The sequence below is a fragment of the Pongo abelii genome, chromosome 12 (genome assembly GCF_028885655.2).
Source record: "Pongo abelii isolate AG06213 chromosome 12, NHGRI_mPonAbe1-v2.0_pri, whole genome shotgun sequence".
NCBI classification, from domain to species: Eukaryota; Metazoa; Chordata; class Mammalia; order Primates; family Hominidae; genus Pongo; species Pongo abelii.
The window spans coordinates 109,583,129-109,602,563 of record NC_071997.2 but is presented as its reverse complement, the minus strand read 5'-3'; the positions used below and the strand labels follow the sequence as shown (position 1 = coordinate 109,602,563).

Below are 19,435 nucleotides of genomic sequence, written 5' to 3'. Positions count from 1 at the left end.
CTAGCCTGGGTGACAGAGTGAGACTCCATCTCAAAAAAAAAAAAGAGATGGACTTTAAAGATAAAGCCACAGATGGGCTGAAAATAAATAATTAATGAAATATTTACTACGCAATCACTGAGCATAAGAACGCTGGACTGATTGTATTGATATCAGACATATTTCAAGACTAAGGGTATTACCAGAGATAGAGACATTTCATGAAAGCAAAAAGGTCAATCCATCAGAAAGGCATAACATTGTTAATTCATATCAGCCTAATAACAGAGCCTCAAAATACACTAGGCACAAATTGTCGGAATTAAAGGGAGAAATAGACAAATCCACAATTATATTTGGAGATTTGTAATATACTCTCAGCAATTGACAGGAAGTTCCACCTGTCCATCTGATGAGGCAGTTGCCATAAGAAAGCAGCCCACACAGTCTAACCAGTAGAGATCAAGGAAAGCAGTCAACGCTTCTTTCTGGGCAGTGACATATTGGTAACGTGAGAGTTACCAGTTTTGAATGTCTGTGGGGAGGCAGTTTTGTTAGTCACTTCAGTTTATTACAATGATTCTCCACCATAGCTGCACTTCAAAATCATGTAGGAGGATTTTGAACAAGACCTGGAGTTGGTCCTCACCACTAAAAACTTTGATCTGATTGATATGGGGATGGCTGTAAGTATCCATATTTTTCTTAAAGCTGCTCACACGATATTAATGTGCATTTATTGCTATATCATCTCATGTAATGACTTCTGTGGGCCAATTCGAATTTTAGGTCACATCATCCCATTGGGTATATGTATTGAATTTTTCAGTACATACCTCAGTTTGGCACTGTCTCCTCCACCCTATTCACAGGCAGTTTAGGTTTTGAATACAAGTACAGAAGTTTATATTCTTCTGTATTGCATGCCATTTTTTATGATCAACACTTCTCACTGTCAAGATTCTGTAAGATCCCACTTCTATCTCCAATCCTCTCACCCTTTTTATCCTGTTTTATGTGAAGAATACAAGAGTCCAGTGGTCTTTCCTAGCTCAGAGTCACTAAAATTACTATAAATCTGCTCCTTCTCTAGGGCTAAAATCACAATCAAGCTCCTCCATTTGTGTGTTTTCTTATTATCTGAACCAAGCTCTATTGTCTTTTCTACCAGAAATGCCCTTCATACCTCCATATCTTCCTGGACAATTCCTTCAAGACCCAGTGCAAGTATTAGTTTTACGAAGAAGCCCTTCCTGCCTCTACCTAATCATTCCCTCCCCTTCCCAATCTCTAAACCCAGGACATTCCTCTATCATAGTACACACCACAATTTAGAATAATCTATTTCTTTATCAATCTGTCTTCCTCGCTAGACTATAAGCTATACGAAGGCAAAGACCTGGTCTTGTTCCTCTTAGTATCCCCAGTGCCAAGTCCTCATAGTGAATGTCCAATAAATGTGTCTCGCATGAAGGGAGGGAAAGAAGGAGAGGTACACTTTTTTCTTGGAAACTGGGGTTCAAAACATCAAATAAAATCCTTTGACTCAGATGTAAGCTTTCCATAATTCTCCTAAGCCCAGAGTTTTGGGTAGCAATAATAACTCTTCATACTTATAATTATAAATTATAATTATAATAAATATAAATTATAATAAATAAATAAATAATATTTATTTTTTACACAGCACTGAACATAATCTTACCCAACCCCTTTGACAACCCAATTATGTACTGTTACCCCAATATTACAGATGAGAAATCTGATGATCGAAAACATTGATTTGTCCAAGATCTCTGACTAAAAAGGAACCAAACTTAGGTCTTCAGACTTAAGAATTGATCTGTTTTGTTTGAATTTAAAACATACAACCCCGGAGGATTAAATGAAGCTCTCTCCCACCTGGTGTGGGTGAAGCCTTATTGTGTCTCTCCCATAGATATGCAGATTATCATTGGTGATGTACAGGCTACAAAGGCCTGCTAGGTACACTGGGTGTGAAGGCTTCAGGGGCCCCAGGCACCACTGGCTCCCAGCCTAAGTCCAAGGTCCCCATCTAGGACCTGGCTCCCATCTCATGAGGCCAGTGCTGTTCTCAGGCTCTGCCGTGCAGAGGTGACTGCTAATTATATCATGAAGGCTTCATGGAAAATGGGATGTGTGGTGAGTCTTAGTGGACGTGTAAGCAAATACATGGAGAGGAATGTGCAGTGTGCTTTAACCAAAAAGAAAGATTTTTGTAAAACAAAGTTTTCAATGCAGGAAAGCCCATAGTTTACTCCCAGAGTTTATAGAGGCTGGCACAAGTGTGGCTACCACGGCTTAAAGAAGACTGCACCACCCACTTCCACCACTTCCACCCCGGCCTCTTTCTTTCCACCCAAACATGTGTTTTTCTTTTGTCTTGCCTTTTCATTTTGGAGACAGGGTCTTTCTCTGTCACTCAGGCTTGAGTGCAGTGGCACAATCATAGCTCATTGCAGCCTCAAACTCCTGGTCTCAAGCAATCCTCCCACCTCAGCCTCCCAAGTAGCTAGGACTATAGGCACGTGTCACCATACCCGGCTAATTTTTACTTTTTTTATTTTTCTGTAGAGACAGGATCTCACAATGGTGCCCAAGCTGGTCTTGAACATCGTAAGCATCTTCCCATGTGGGCCTCCCACAGTGCTGGGATTACAGGCAGGAGCCACTGCACCAGGCCTGTCTTCTGTTCTCCTTGGGCATAAACCTGAACATGGCTTTACATCAGACAGAACAGCTTTGTGGGACAAGGATGACATCTCCAGCTGTTGATGCAAAGTCAGAGGACATCTGTGAGATCACTGGAAGCCCCACCCTTGAGTAAGGAGCTCCCTGCAGCACCTGTACAAGTGCCTGCTTGAGTGCTCTAGCAAGTGACAGGGTGCTGTACCCCAAAAGGGAGCCCCAAAACTTTGTGGAGCAACTTGAAATAGCCATTCGTTTTTAGAAAATGCCAGTCTGTGCACCAGGACCTGGCTGCCTCAGAATCACTGTGGGCCATTTTGTTTGTCTGTTTGAGATGGAGTCTTGCTCTATTGCCCAGGCTGGAGTGTAATGGCATAATCTTGGCTCACTGCAACCTCCATCTCCCAGTTTCAAGCAATTCTCCTGTCTCAGCCTCCCAAGTAGCTAGGATTACAGGCACATGCCACTGTGCCCAGCTAATTTTTGTATTTTTAGTAGAGACAGGGTTTCACCATGTTGCCCAGGCTGGTCTTGAACTCCTGACCTCAGGTGATCCACCCCCGCAACCCTTGGCTTCCCAAAGTGCTGGGATTACAGGTGTGAACCACCGTGCCTGGCCAGCCATTTTTTTAAGTATAGTTCCCCACACTTCTCCTGTGGTAATTCTGATTTCCTAGGTACAGAATGGGTCTTTCAAATATACAGATTCCCGGGGCCTGTGCCAGACAAGCTAAATCAGTATTACCTAGGGAGGGGAGTGGGAATTGGTTCTTTTTAAAACATCCCCAAGTGGCTCTATTGCACAGCCTGGTTGGGAACTGCTGAATTGGAGTATTCTCTTTTCCAGTCCAAATCTCCACTTGCCCCCTCCAACTGTCTCCCCCTGTTCTACCCACCGCAGCCACCAAGGCACCCAGGGCTTCTTCCTCAAGGCACCTGCTCAATGTTTGAAAAATAAAAGACATCTTCTTCCCTTAAGTCTTTTCTTTTTAAGACTAAAAAGAACATCACAGCAAGAGAAAGAGTGATTTGCCTGCTAGGAGCCTCCAAAAATTAGGCTCAAAATAGTATTTGCTTCAGGGACTTTTTTATTATTATTCAGAAACAAAGTGTTGAAAGTATAGGGAAAATGCAAACTGATTTGTTTCACCTGTGTATCAATGGATTCAAAATACTGAAGACTTTCTTTTCTCAGAGTCAATTTTGTTTTGCAAGTGACCCTGTGGAAAATCAAAGAAGGAAGTGGTTCAGGCAGATCCCTGAACTACCCCCAAGTGGAGTCACCTTGTGATGGGTCTGGGTTCCTGGCACTTCTTGAGAGGGAAGGGGTTCCATCCTGCAGAGACAGCCTCCCCACAGAACTGCACCACCGTGAGGTGAGATGTGTGGCTTCATTAGGGTTCAGCTCTGGATCTGGGAAAAGGGATCATCTGTAGATTCGTGTCTTGGGAACCTAATTGGAGTGGAAAGCAGAGAAGGAAAGCCGGGGGCTGCAATGTGTAAATCTCATCCCTCAATTACAGGTCTGGCCCGTGAGAATTAACTAGTACAAGGAAGGAAAGACTTGAAAGGCGATAGTTACCTGTGAGCAGCAGCTAAAATCACAATGGCATAATGTTAAAAGCAGGTGCTTGCACCTTACACTGGATTTATCTTTTCACTGGTCAAGAATTGGTCCAGTTAGCTCCAACTGGAGTGGTGAGTTTCTCCAAGGGGCATTCCCTTTGTGTGCTGACCTCATTTCTTCATTACAACTTTGATGTTTAGCAGGGGCTTAATACCAAATGCTGGAGAAATAAAGATGGATGTGAAAGTAAATCACCAGACGTAAATAATGTTTATTTATCCTTGGTGGAGACAGTCCACCTAAAACTGCCAGGCCTCAAAACCTCATTGCTGCCTGAGAGAAAGAGGAGGGGACAGGTTAAAAATTCCGGCCATGTATATGGCCTCTTCTGCCTAATATAGGTGGCACAGGTAGAAAATAGCAGAGGCAGGGCTTGAACTCCAACTCTCTAGATTCTAGCTAAAGGTTCCTTCAAAAAGACGAGCTTATTGTTGAAGGCAAAAGGCACTATACATCAGGGCACACCAGGATCCAAGAGCTTCATATCCTCAGGCCTCAGAGTGCCCATTCTAAAAGTAGTACCCCTCCTGTGTGGGGTTAATGTGGTTGGTGGTTACTCTGGCTTTGTTTCTAAGAGTTTCTTGGGTCATATCCTCCATGGAGGAGCAAATTTCTAGGGAGACAGAGCCTGGTGCCTCCTCTTTCCATCAGCAAATCTCATCCAAGACTTCTATATTCGTAGGCCTGGCATTAAGACTTAATACTTAAGGTTCTGGAGTCAGGGCAAGAGGTACAGCAATGTATACTGAGGATAGGGCATTTCTTTTGGAAGGAAGAGGAGACTAAGGCTCTTTGACCCCAGGAATATTTGACAAGAGAGAATGGATGGGGAAGGAGAAGTGCAGCTTAAGAATGCAGAAAGGGGACAGGTCACACATGAAAACTACCAGGGATGTGACTCCACCCATCATGTTCCAAAACATGTTCCAAAGGGCAAAACTGAGACACGAAGCCCTTTACAGCTTATAGCCGTGTGCCTTCTCCTGAGGCTCTTCATTTTACCTCTCAGATTCCTTCAATTACTAAGGGAAAATCTCAGAGGCATACCAAGCATAGGGGTGAGGGAGAAGGAAGGATGATGTGGCAAGGGACCTGGAAGGAGGAGGCTCAGGGAAGGCTAAAGAGCAGACAGAGGAAGAGGCCTGGCCTGTAGGGTGGCAGCAAAAGAAGATGCGGTCTCATGGACCCCTTGCTAGCCGATATGGTGACCTTGTGCAAGTTGCAAAAGAAGAAACGGGCATTGCTTTCTCAAGACACTTTATGGCCATCTGCTGGAAAATTCTTATAATGGTGACGTAAACTTAGGATGACAATGAATGTGAATCTTGCTCCCTGGGGTTGTGTAGGCACATTGCACAAGCAGGGGTGGAGCCCTGCCTCTCAGGGCCCAGAGCAGGACCACTCAGGGGTGTGCCCACCAAGGTCAAAGCAAGACCCCAGTATTAATCATTATTAATAATTAGAGCAACAGCACCTGGATCCTGGGAAAGTTCAGACTTTCCCTTTAGGGTTCCCTTCAGCTCTTGCTCAGATAAAGTTACCTTGCTCCACAAGGAAGAAGGGAAAGGGGTATTAGGGCAGGGAACCAGGACCGGAATTCTGAGGTCCTTGTCTCTGATTCTACTTACATTCCTTCTTGCCAGCCTCTCCCTGTCCCAGTCTGTTCTGCTGTTTCAGACACTTCTTTCTACGTTCACACTGACATTTACAATCTTCCTTGCAAAGATGCAGCAAAAAGATGCTCAGAGGACAGGACACACTTCATCTGGATGTAAGATTTTGCTGTAGGGGACAGGGGATATGGGATTTGTCTGACCCAGCCCTCTGTTTACAGATGGTGAAACTAAGGCACATTGAGAAAAAGGTCCTTGCGCTATTCCTCATTTTCCACTGATGGGGAGCCAGGATTAACTTGGACCTCTTAACTCCCTGATCAAGAGCCCCCCAAACTGCATTCAGGGGCTTCAAAGTACACAAAGCAGCTCGTTCCAGGAGAGAGAGAAGTTGTGCTTGAAGGTTCACAGGAGCCACAAGCAGGACTTGACCCATTAGGCCCAGGCCTGTAGCCCACGGGCACCTGCCACAGGAAGAAGGGAAAGAGGTATTAGGGCAATGAACCAGGACTGGAATTCTGAGGTCCTTGTCTCTGATTCTGCTTACATTCCTTCTTGCCAGCCTCTCCCTGTCCCAGTCTGTTCTGCTGTTTCGGACACTTGCTTCTAGGTTCTACATTCAACACACACCAACAGAAACTGACCACCCAGACTCAACGCCACACAGGCACGCACAGGTACACACAACATGTGTTTGCATGGGCTACTCTGAAGAGCGACAGCTCCCACATATTGAACTGCTCTAATGTGCAGGCTCTGTACTAGGTAATTTATAGCATTAGCCCCACCTCACAGTTAGGAAACTGAGGCTTGAAAAGAGAAGTAACACACCAAAAATCACACAAATACTGTGTGATTTGAGTGTCAGGGTGAGGTCTCAAACTGCCTGTCCACAAAGTCCATGTTCTCTCAATTATGCCATGATGTCTCATACGGAGGTACATTGTAATACGTAATGTTAATAGAAAATGGTTCTGATATATGATGATGATGATGATGACCATGAAGATGATGAAAATCATAGCTAAGTTTTAAGGTATTGTTCTAAGCCACTCATTGTTCTAAGATCTTTCCATGACCAACCCATTTAATCTTCACCAGTAACACTATGAATACAGCTGGGCAAATATCTGGAGGCCCCACAGCTTGTAAGTGAAGGAGCCTGGATGTGATCACAGCCATACAACCTCTTGCGGATCCAGATCAGGAGGAGACTTGTGTTCAGCACACCTTGGGCTCTGGATTCAGCCCTGAGGAATGACCCTTCCATCCTTCCAGGTAGGCTGTCTTGGGACAGCTGGCTCTCCTGGGAGGGCTGGCTCTCATAAGGCCATGCTTCTCAACTTTGCTCACCTTTGCTGAATTTGCAGCTCGTCAGTCAGCTCAAAGGCAGAGCTTTGGGTCTCCTGGGAGGGGACCACCAGCAATGCCAGCCCTAGACATTCAGCTTCCCCAGGGAAGGGAGAATAGGCAGTCAGCACTGCTTGCTTGTTCAACACCTGAGAGCTTTGGCTGTCCAGAGCACATAGGCACAAGGCCATTTTCCAGGCGGCTGAGCTCGAGGCCTAGGGGAGACAAGGCTGCTGACTGCTGACGGGGCTGTCCCCAGCAAGGCACTGAGTCTCTCTCTTCCCTCGCCACCACATCACTGCACCTGGCCTCCCCAGCTTTTGTCTTCACACCCTCCCCTTTCCCCCTGAGAGAGCCGCTCTCCAGCCCCTCTCTTTCAGCAGATCAATCCATTTTGTATGAGCAGAAGAAGGAGGAAGAGATCAAGCTACAGAGACTGAATGCACGGCCCGATAAGAGAAGCAAGAAGAACCATCTGTGGCACAAGGGGCTGTGGAGGGGATAATAGCCCAGACCCTGTGTTCTGTTCGGCCACACAACGGGCCGAATCCAGCAGGTGCCCTCCTGGTCTCTAATCTAGTGGGAAGGGCATATGTGCAGTCTATTAGCATTTATTTTCCCTTTCTGCATTGTACTGATAACCTAGTTTCCAACCCAACCTCTTGCTTTTCTTTTCACTCCACATTATAATTCTGCTTTCTTAAAATCCTATTCAGCTATATTTAAAAAAAAAAAAAAAAAACTCAAACTCTACGTTTTCAAAGCGCATCAGTAATTTTTTCCCCAACTGAACCAAGGTGACTCCTACAAAGAATTTACCATTCTGGATCATAATGATGGTTCAAGAGCTGAGGGATGGGTAGCATTCCTCAGGCTGTATTTATAAATTCACTAATAGAAATCAACATAAAGGATGAGCTCAACAGTGAAAGATCCAGCTGTCACAGAAACCGGGTACCCAGGACAGGTGAATGCTCCCAATCAGCTCTCCTTTCCAAACAGCCTGAAACTGAGCACATCACGCACTGACTTAGGCTGCGCCAGCCTGTGATTGCACGGTGGTCAGCACTGTTATTCACCCTGTTATTTCTTTTTAACAGAATTTGCGCAAAGTAAAATGGGGAGTTTAATCAATAGTTAATGATTCTGAAAGCAGACATTTCATGAAACCCTCTTAAGCTCTTCTTCTGAGAAAACTAGCAAATTGCTTGTAATCGTAGAAAGTGGCGTTCTCCGCAGCCAATGTCTTTTGTTCATTACTGGAGCCTCCCAGACAGGAGTGAAACATATTGATCATTGGATGTTCTAAAACAACAATCGGATAAATGAGAAGACGGCTGAGATGTGACCACTGTGTGGAATGTGGAGGTTGCATCTGAGTCTGAGATTTATGCCATGCATGTGCTGCTTTCATGTTATCTATTTGTATTCCTTCTGTGACTTAGCATAACCCACCAATATAACAAAATGAATAGGCATTTCTAACCCAAGGGAAATCTCCTAGACTCCACAGCTATGCAGTATGGTTGTATAAACATTAAGAGAAATTCAGATTCACCACTTCATCTTAGGGAGTAATTTCTCATAGAAGTCTGACCTCCTGCCACCCTTGAGGGATACAGAAATCTCCAGGAAATTGGCCACATATTTGAGAGGACAAGAACATGGGATGAGGGACACCCCAACTCTGACCCAGGTATACTTTTTCTTTTCCTGGAAGGGTCCCAGCTTCCCAAGCATACAAGTGTGAAGGGGATGAAGGATTGATTGCAAAGACCCTCGTGCCTGACACTAGTGTTATGTTGGCCCAGGGAAGTGGAGGAGGAAATATCCCGGCTGGGGGTGACAAAGAAGGGCATAGCACTTGAGCCGTGACTCCTTCCAGTGAAAATAGTCCTTGGCAGATGACCCTAAAGACCAAATTAGCAGGTCTTAATTTTGAGTCATGTCTCCAAGAGTGGTGGCTGTGGTTAACACTAGCTGGGCACTCTCTCTTCACCATATTTTTTTGAAAATGTCTGGGACATAACCAGAGAATAAGGAAGATACTGGGTTGTGGTATGATGTGACCAGGCCTACGTGGGGACCAGGTACTGGCTCTCAAATCTCCATGTGCCCATTTAGAACTGGAGACTGACCCCAGGCTGATGATAAAGGAAGGGTGCTAGGGAAGTTCTTGCTACCTGTCTGTTCATAGGAGGGTCTGTAGAAATCCAGATTGACCAGGGTCTCAGGTTCAGAGACACACAGAAACCAGGCAGGTCATGCAAATTAGTGAAATGGGCTGGGACAGAATCTTCCTTGGCCACCTGGAGAATAGCACCTTGACTCAAGGGCAGCCACTTCTCAGCTCTAGCATCAGAATGTTGTTAGACAGGAATGCACATCCTGTGTTGCCAGACAAACCACACTTTCAAGAGATACAGAAAATCCACTTTGTTTTATGTTTTCAAGTAACTCAACAATTTTATAACACTGTACAGGCCAGATCAGAACCTTAGACTGTCAGTAGGCAAACTTGGCCCAAAGAACATTAAATTCATGTTCTTTATCATTGCCAGGCATCTTTCCAGTATCTGTTTGGACTAATAAATTATTTCTCCAGTAAAATTAAGTAAATAATTCTGCCTCTCTGGAGCTTGGTGTCTCCTGTGTAGAACATATTTAATCCCTGACTACAATTCCAGATGTTTCTTTGGAGATTCATTCAGATATTCAAAGTGTCCTAAACACTAGAGAGACAAAGCTGATAGTCAAGATCTTCGCTCATATTCTACAGAAACAGTGAGGAGAGAGGGATAAAATATATATACTTATGTATATATGTATATAAACACACTTACACATATATGCACACATACACATGCACATTGCACACACATATGCATTCACATTGTGGATGGATTGGGGTATACATCGTAGGTAAAGCCAACAGGATTTGCACATGGTTTGTATATGGAGAATAAAACAAATTGTAAAAAAGTAAAGGTGGTGCTTAGATCTGTGGCTTTAAAACAGGTGAATGAGGGCTAAGGAATTGGGGCTAAGGAAGTCGGAGAAAGAATCAAGAGCTCTGAATTGAACTTGTCCAGTCTGAGTTGGGTATTAGACATCCAACTGGCAACATCAAGTAGGGCTCTGAAGACCACACTCAAAAAAATAGAAACAAGTTTGATGGCTTCCTCGAGACTACATAAGAAGTCAGTGGAAGTAGATTTAAAAATCTATGAAGATGCTTGTAACGTTAGTTGACAATCACCGAAGCTAGTAGCAAAATTGACCTGGGGTCAGAGTTCATGCTCTATATCACCAGCATCTCAATCGTGTTATACTAGTAGTTCCAGATAATTTTTTTTTCTGATTTTATGATAAAGTTGTTGGAAATATGCCTCTTTTAACTTTTATGGATCTGTTTAGACATACTACTAAAGAGTTTCTATCCTTCTCTAGAAATAGGCCTGAAGTTTGCTCTTCCTGCTTCTTCATTATAGGCCAAACCCAAGTCCCAGAGAGTGGCTTTGATACCAGGAGTGTAGAACAGGAGCGTGGAGTGGAATGGCCTCTCCAGCCTGCATGCGTGCAGACACACACCCTCCTAAGTACATTCTAGGTGAATGCTCACATCTGTGAGTGTCAAGAACTATGCAGTGATCTTTATTAATTAAAATTATTACTATACTATGAAAAATGGCTCATTACCTCTGGCATTGTAACCATGCCTACCTACCTTTTTTTTTTTTTTCTCCTAATAGAGCTCAAGGGTTTACAGGAACTGTAGTACTCCTTGCAATAGCTGCGATTTTTGACAGGGTGCACACTTGCCACCTCCTCCTAATTAACTGAGCCCTTTTGCCCCCTAAGCTACCTTGTCAGTGTCTAGTGGTTCCTCAGCACTCCTCCCAAAGGACATTGTGGGATGTCAAGTTACCATGAGGAGTAGAGCCTCAAACCCAAACAAAGGCAGACTGGACTTCCAGAATAAATCAAACCCCAGTTAGAGTAGAAGTTGTTCTTATGTCAAATGGGTGGTGAATACTGGGGACCATTTAGACCAGTTGTCACTGACTACAGAAAAAATAAGAATAGAAAAAGACCTAGATACTTCTTCTACTTTATGAAACTATCCCCCTCCTTCCCCAGAGAATGGGCCTTGCCTTCATAGAAAAGGGCAAAGGGAGTGCCTTGGTCTCTGCTGTGCTGAAGAACTGGTTCAAACCACTGCTCAAAGTCAGAGAGAAAATAACTTGCTTTATCAAACCTTCCTAGCCAAAAATCAGCCTATTCAGATTAATATGCCTCTCGGTATTGCTTTCCAAATGTTAGGAGCAATGACCTGGAAAAATGAAAATCTTTATTTAAGAATGTTGATGTCTGCATCTATATGGCTGGATCTTTAGCTGTCAGAAGAATGAAACAACCATTGGTTGGAGTTAAATAATCTTCCACCGTTCAGATATGAAACGTGCTATTGCCTCAGTGAATGCTTCTAGAGAGTAGAGTTGTAAAGTATGAATGTCTGTTTAGGATGTAGAGTCACAAGGGGATGTCACTGCCATTCTAACATTGGAAGAAGCCAAATAGGCTACAAAATTACAGTTTTTAAGCCCATTAGAGAGCCAAGGATGTCAACAAACCTAAATGAGTTAAATTCCAGAAAGCAACGAGCCCTTTCTTGGAGAGTACAGACCTACAGCTGCTGTCATCCCTAGTGGGGTGGTAAAAGAAGGAGCACAAACCAAAGAATTTTATAAGCCTCCCATGGCCATGTGTGAGCTGGTAAAGATGAGAGGTCCATGGGATCCCTTTCACAGAACAACTCGGTATCCAGCCCCCAAACATTTCCCATAGACCTAGACCAAGTGTATGGGAGCAGTGTATTAAAGATTGGGGCAGGGCAGAGACCTGAAAGATATCTCCCCTCCCAAGGCACGTGAGGCCCTCTCTAAGTGCAACACACTGAGACACATTGCAGGTGGGGAGGGGCAGGGAAAGAGAACTGTGAAAATCTCCCTGAGACACCATAGACTTGCATCCAGTGATCAGAACAGCCGACTAAAGCGGGGACCGAGTAGGCAGGGGAAACCCCCTTAAAACTGTGAAGGTCTTCACATAGTGTCCTGCGGTAGCCATCCAAAGGCCAGGAGTGGGGTAGCCTGATGGAAAGAAACTTCCCAAGGAATAGAAAGCCAGGGGTGGGACTGGAAAAAAAATACAAAATTTTTCAGTGACCCAAAAAGTTGGTGATAGGGTTGGAAAATGGAGTTTCTCATTGTTCAGAAACCTATAAGGCTTAAAGAGATCTCCAAATCTCACCTCCTCTCAGATTGCAAGCCCTGCTGGAGGGAGAGTCTTGATGACACCCTCAAAACATTTAAAGCTAGAAGGGAACTAAATCTGACCAAAGCTGCAACAAAGCCAAGGCTCAGCTCAACTCCATATGGGATTAACTCATCCTTCCGCAGTACCAGCCTTGCAGGAAAAGGGGTGTGCCCCTTTTGGGGATAAAGTTTATTTCTACCCCTTCAGTCCTTTTATATGTATGTTTTTGCACACAGTAAAAAAAAATTAGGAGATACACAAAGAACCGCGAAAGTTTTACCATGGTCGAAGAAAAGAGCCATGAAATCAGATCCAGAGAAGGTCCAGTTGTTGGATTTATCATACAGGGATTTTGGGGGAAAAAAAATATGATAAATACATTAAAGGATCCAAAAAATTGTGGACAATATGTGAAAAGATGGGGAATTTGTCTAGGGAGAGGGAAACTATAAAAGAGAACAAAATAGAAATGCTAAAAAAAAAAAATAAAAGAACTACAATCTCAGAAATGGATAGTTCATTTGACAGAGTTACAAACTAGATATAGTCCAAAAGAGGATTTGTCAACTAGAAAACAGGAAATTATCCAAATTAAAATAGGTAGAGAGAAGACTGGAGAGAAAAAAGGAAACAGAGCATCTGAGATCTCTGAAACAATATCAGATGGTCTAACATATATGAAGTCAAAGTCCCAGAAAAAAAGATAGAATGAAGCAAAGGGAATATTTGAAAAGATGACGGCCAAGAATTCTACATCAACTGAAAGATTCAGAAAATCTCAATAAACCACAAGCAGGGGCAAAACAAACCAAACCGTCACTTTGGCAACCAGTCAAACTGCCGAAAATCAAAGGGAAGACATAGATCCATGATATTCATACATGACAAAGAATGGCTGACTTCGTTAGAAACAGTGGAGTCCAGAAAACAATTTAATGAGATGTTTAATTAGACAAAAGTATTATAAATCATGCTGGCCTTGAATTCTTTATCCAGCAAAATATCCTTGCAAAAATGAGGGTAGGATACAGACTTTTCCAGATAAACAAAATCTGAATTTTTTGCCAACAGATTTGCACTATAAGAAATATTAAAAGAAGTATTTCAGGCTGCAGGAAATGATACCAGATGGAAACTTGGATCTTTACAGAAGAATAAAGAAGACCATAAAAGCTTTAAAACGTGTGTAAATACCTTTCAGAGTTTTTTTCCTTTATTCTCTGTCTCTCATTTCTTTCTTTTTCTTTCTTCCCCTCTAAATCTATCCATAGACACACACACACACACACACACACACACACACACGCACACACACACTTTTAACAACCTACAGACCATATAAAGCAAAAATTTAAAAAACATATTATGGAATTGATACCATATGTAGAAGTAAAAAACATAGAAGAACAAAGTGTAGGAAGGGTAAATGGAATTTTACTGTATAAATTTCTTACATTATCCATGAAATAATATTACAGGCTGAGTACCCCTTATTTGAAATGTCTACGACCAGAAATGTTTGGGATTTCAGATTTTTTTTGGATTTGGGAATATTTGCATATAAATAATAAGATATCTTGGGGATGGGACCCAAGTCTAAACACAAAAGTTCATTTACGTTTCATATACACCTTATATACATAGCCTGAAGGTGATTTTTATGCAATATTTTTAATAATCTTGTGCAGGAAACAAACTTTTGACTCATATTGACTGAGACCTGTCAAATGACAGCAAGTGTGTAATTTTCTATTTGTGGCATCAAGTCAGCACTCAAAAAGTGTTGGATTTTGAAGCATTTCAGATTTCAGATTTTCGGATCGGGGTGCTCAACATGTAGTGCATGATTTCCAGAAGAGTTGGGGTTGAACCATCCATAATTTTTAACGGGCAAAAATAGCACCATGGGAGTGGAAGACTGTGATAAGTTAAAGATGAATAGTGTCATCACTACAACAATCATTTTAAAAATAGTACAAATAGGTATAACAAAAAGATCAATAGTAAAGGTACAATGGAATACTAAAAATGCTTCATTCACACAAAACAAGGAAGAATGAATAAAGGAGAAAAAGATAAAAATACACAAAAGACAGAATGGAAAATACAAAATAATAACATGATGTTAGACTTAAAAGCAATCATATCAGTAAGTATGCATATTAACTAAATGTTCTTTTTAAGAAGCAGAAATTATCAGACTGAATGAAAAGCAAGAAAAGCCTTTATGTTGCTTTCAGTAAACATATTTTTAATATAAAGACACAGATAGGTTGAAAGTAAAATGTGGAAAACAATATACTACACAAACATTAAGTATAAGAAAAATAGTGTAGCTATATTAAAGTAGACTTCAAGACACAGAATTCTAGTAGAGATAAAAAAGGACATTTTATTATTATAAAAGTTTCAGTCCATTAAAGATATATAAACATCTTAAATGTGTATGCACCTTAAAACAGAGCTTCAAAATATCTGAAGCAAAAAGTGGCTGTGCTAAAAAGATAAATAGACAAATCCACAAAGACAAATGGAGACTTTAAATTCTCTTCTCTCAATAGTTGATAGAACAAGTTGACAAAAAAAAAGCAGAGAGCAGATAGAAGATCTGCACAACTCAGTCAACCAGCTTCATGGAATTGACATTTATAAAACAGACCAAAAACTGTGAAATATACATTTTTTTTTGCAAGTGCACAGAAAATGTCCCAAAAAACCATATGCTAGGCCATTAGAAAGTCTCAATAAATTTCAAAAGACCAATAACGTAAAGAGTATATTCTCTGGTGACAACAGCATTAAATTAGATACTAATCTCAATAGCACACCAAAAAAATCTCCCCAATATTTGGAAATTAAACATACTGCTAAATAGTCTAGAGATCAAAGAATAAATTACAAAAGAAAGCACAGAATATTTTCAGTGGAATGTTAACAATTTCAAATTGTGTAGGCTATACCTAAAGCAGTGCTTACAAGGAAATGTATAGCTTGAGAAGCCTGTCTCAGGAAACAGGAAACACATTAGAGCAATGATCTAAACCACGACCTTAAGAGGCTAAAAAAATAAAAAATAAAAAATAAGAATATAAGTGACATGAAAAAAAAAGAGGCTAAGAAATGAAGAGTAAATTAACCCAGAGTAGGTACAAGAAATAAGATAATAAATAAGAAGACAAATGAATGCAATGGAAAGAGACAACCAATAAAGACAATCAGCAAAGTCAGAGGTTGTTTTTTGGAAAAACTTAATAATGTTGATAATCTCCTCAGTTTGAATGATCAAGAAATAAAGGAGAAAGTAAACCACAAATTGCCAGTATCAGAAGTAAAATAAGGAAGATCTTCAGAGATCCTATAGACAAATATAATAAAAGGAGCAACTTTATGCCTCCAAATTTGACTTAGATAAAAGAGAAACATTTGTTGAAAGCTCAACCTAAAATGTACACAAGAAGAATTTTAAAATATAAACAGCCCCATATCTATGAAACAAACTGATTTGTCATTAAAACTATGAATTTTATTAAACACTAAGGAGGAAGGAGCGCCAAACTTAACACAAACACTTCCAGAAAATAAAGGAAGAAGGAAAAAATCCCACCTTGCTTGATAAAGCCAGCATGACCCTGATATCAAAATCATTTGGTATCAGTTTTTACCATGTGTATTTTTCCAACTGCTTTACCTAAACTAACCCTATCTAATCCTCACAATAGCCCTAAACTGTAAATATTTATTATTATCCCTATTTTACAGATGAGAAAACAGAGGCACAGAGAGGTTAGAAACTTGCCCAAGGACACACAGCTAGTAAGCAGCGGGACCACAAGACTAATACAAGCCGACTGTTTCTCAAGTCTACTTCCTAAGCACCACACTATACTTTCTCCTTAATACTAAATTAGATCAAAACAGTGAGTGTCTGCAGCACAACGCTTGGGACAGCATGAACTTATTAAAGAAACTGAACGTCCGGTGGGAAGCTAGAAATACAAAACTGAAGCTCAAACTGGACCTACACATCGCAGCTGAGGACTTGTAAGCATTCCACTTCAGTTCTTGAATATGAATTCATTTGACCCAGTGCATAGCTGTGTGCACACCCATGCACGCTCATGTGTGCAAAAGTCCCAGTGAGGCAGTTTACAATTTGAAAATGCAAGCCTACCACACTGGATAAGGAAACGGAAGACAACTGTCCTTATCTCTCTCTCTCCAGCCCTCCCTGATCCCTGCAGTCCTTGCCAATGCACTAAAAGACTTGTCACACGATAATGAAAAACTGAAATGTGACGGATTCAATTACAATTTATATTTTCACTTAACAATCAATTACCTTCCCCTTATTGGTGGAACATCATTAAGCGATGATACCGGCTCTGGAGAGAAATCCTCTTGGGGAGGGGAGCACCTAGCCCAGAGAGAGTTGAACAGGGTTTTGAGTCTCCCAGGAATCTGGGGAGAGGGAAGAGAGGCACGGAGCAGGAATAGTGGAAGGATTGACTTCCTGGGGCTGCCCAGGGGTAAGAAAAGAGGTGTTCTCTGCCTGTCTGTGCCAAGAAAGAAGGGGTTAGGGAATCCCCACCTTTCTCTGGACCCTCTTCGTCTACCTGTGGGGGCGTCCCTGGGATCTAAAATAAACAAGAAAGTTGAAGCTCCCCCTTGCATGTCACCCAGAGCCCCGGATCCTGAAGTTAAACATTTGCAAAGCGGGGGTGAGCAAGATAGACTTGCTGAGGACCCAGCAAGGGTGCACTAGGGCACAGGCAGCCTCCCCTAAGATCCTTCAAGAGGTTGGGGGAGGCTCCATGTTTGCTTGCTCCCCAGGTGGGCTTTGTAGAACTTAAGAGGCTCTCTGGGGCTCTGCCTCTTGGAAACAGCAGCGATAAGCCCTGCACAGACGGAGCAGCCTCCAGACAGCAGCCGCCTGGGAGGATGAAAATTGAAATCCCAGCTTTCCTTCAGGAAGATGGAAAGAAGGGAGGGAATCCCAATGCAGTTCTCCAACTCTCTCGCTTTCTCTCTCTCTCTCTTCTCCACAAGGGGGCGCACAGCCTGAAGCATCTTCCCTTCTAACAACCCCCCAATTTTGCGTTTTCAAGCACGCAAATCTGACTATGTCATTTACGCTTAAAACCTCTCATTGCTATAAAATAAAGCCTAAATTATTTAGCATGGCATTTGAAGGGGATCAGAATATGCCACCCTGAAATATGCCCCTTTGGCATGTGGATTATTTTGAGCTGAAGGCAATTGAGAATCAACAGATGGAGGAAGAGTTCTCTGACCCCCGAATCTGCCTAAAAGCAGGGACAAATTTTCCTTTGTGAAGGTGACTCTGACCCTGCACTAGGAAGGGAGAGCAGAGTGACTCTTATCACCAGAGATGGGAGTCAATACCAAGATGAATTTGCATAACAGACCTTACTAAAATAACCATTGTCTTCCATTAGTTCCCCCATGTATTTCCTAGTCACTTCCCCACAATTTGTCATCCCTTCAAAGCCCAAATTCTCTTTCCTTTGTTAAAATGGTATATAAACCCCTGAGTCTAACTGCCTCTTTGAGTTTCGCTGATTTTTTTCTGTGGACTCATGTTCACATAAATATTAATCAAAATTTTGTGCCTTTTCGCCTGTTCATCTGTCTTTTGTCAGGCATGCAGGTTTAGTAACTGAACCTAAGAGGGTAGAAGAAAAGTTTTTCCTCCCTGACACATTCAAAGTCCTTCTCAATCTTGCTTCTGTCTCACACACCTTCCAGGCCTCCTAAACTTGACCCCATTCTTTAACCATTAAGTGCCTCCTGGAATTTACAAACATTTTTTGCATTTTCCCATCTTCTCCACTTGACCCCACTCTATTAAGCTTTTGAAGTTCCTTTAAATATTTCCCTCTCCTGAAGCCTTCCTTCAATGTCCCCAAGAGATTGATGCCTGCTTTACCTTGTTCTCAAGGCACTTTTATAATCCCACACCATTATAATAATTATGGCATAATGAATGTTCATTCGTTTGTTTATATCCTCTCTTCACAATGTTCACATTCTTTGTTTCATTAATTCCAAGTTGAAAAGTACACAGTAAAGAAAGAAAGCCTGAGAGCAGTAAGTTCTACTTCTATCCAGCTGTTTGCTCGGACAAATTGCTTATCAATTCAGCACCTCAGTTTCATCATCTGTAAGATGGGATTGCTATAACCTATCTCTTCAGTTGTAGCTGCATGAAATGGGTTGCTGCATGAAAACCCCTTGGCTCAAATCCTGACTCACAGTAAGCGTTCAATAAATGCTGGTTATTAGCTATTTGATTTTTTGTTTACTTGGAATTTCATGAGAGTGTCCATTAAATCTTAATGATCTTTGTACGCAACGTCAAAAAAGCTATCACAGAGCTTGGTGTTTCATAAGCTCTCGAAAGAAAAACAAGATGTGTACCGAATGAATGAGCAGTCACTATGTACAGATATTGTGAAAACAGTCACTGCTGGTATTCGGAACTGCAAATACATAGTTTTGTGTAACATTTCAACTGCTGATCCTGTCAAATGTGCTTACATGGAAGTATTGTGAAAACATTTTAAGGGCTGATACTGTCAAATGCATTGAGGAACCACTGTGAATGTTGACATTGTCAAATGGGGTGTCAAACATGGTTATATGAAAACAACGTAACAGCAGCGTATGTGACATATAGATTTATATTAAAGATATTGTACCAAAGAGCAAGGTTAAAGCACAGCACAGTCCCAGTAAAATTCAAAGTCCTACCTTTCAGCTCATTATGTTAAAACTACAATGGATCCAGAAATTAGGCACATATTAATTCTTTTCAAAA

At 41.8% G+C, this 19,435-nt stretch overlaps 1 long non-coding RNA gene across 1 annotated transcript in view; it reads right to left on the bottom strand.

Annotated features, from left to right (window-relative positions):
• Positions 1–17,057, bottom strand: part of LOC129057741 (uncharacterized) — a 180,905-nt gene extending 163,848 nt beyond the window's left edge. Inside the window, exon 1 of the long non-coding RNA XR_008522481.1 lies at positions 16,937–17,057. This is a non-coding gene — a long non-coding RNA (uncharacterized LOC129057741). The remainder of the gene's footprint in view (positions 1–16,936) is intronic.
• Between the last annotated feature and the right edge of the window lie 2,378 nt (positions 17,058–19,435).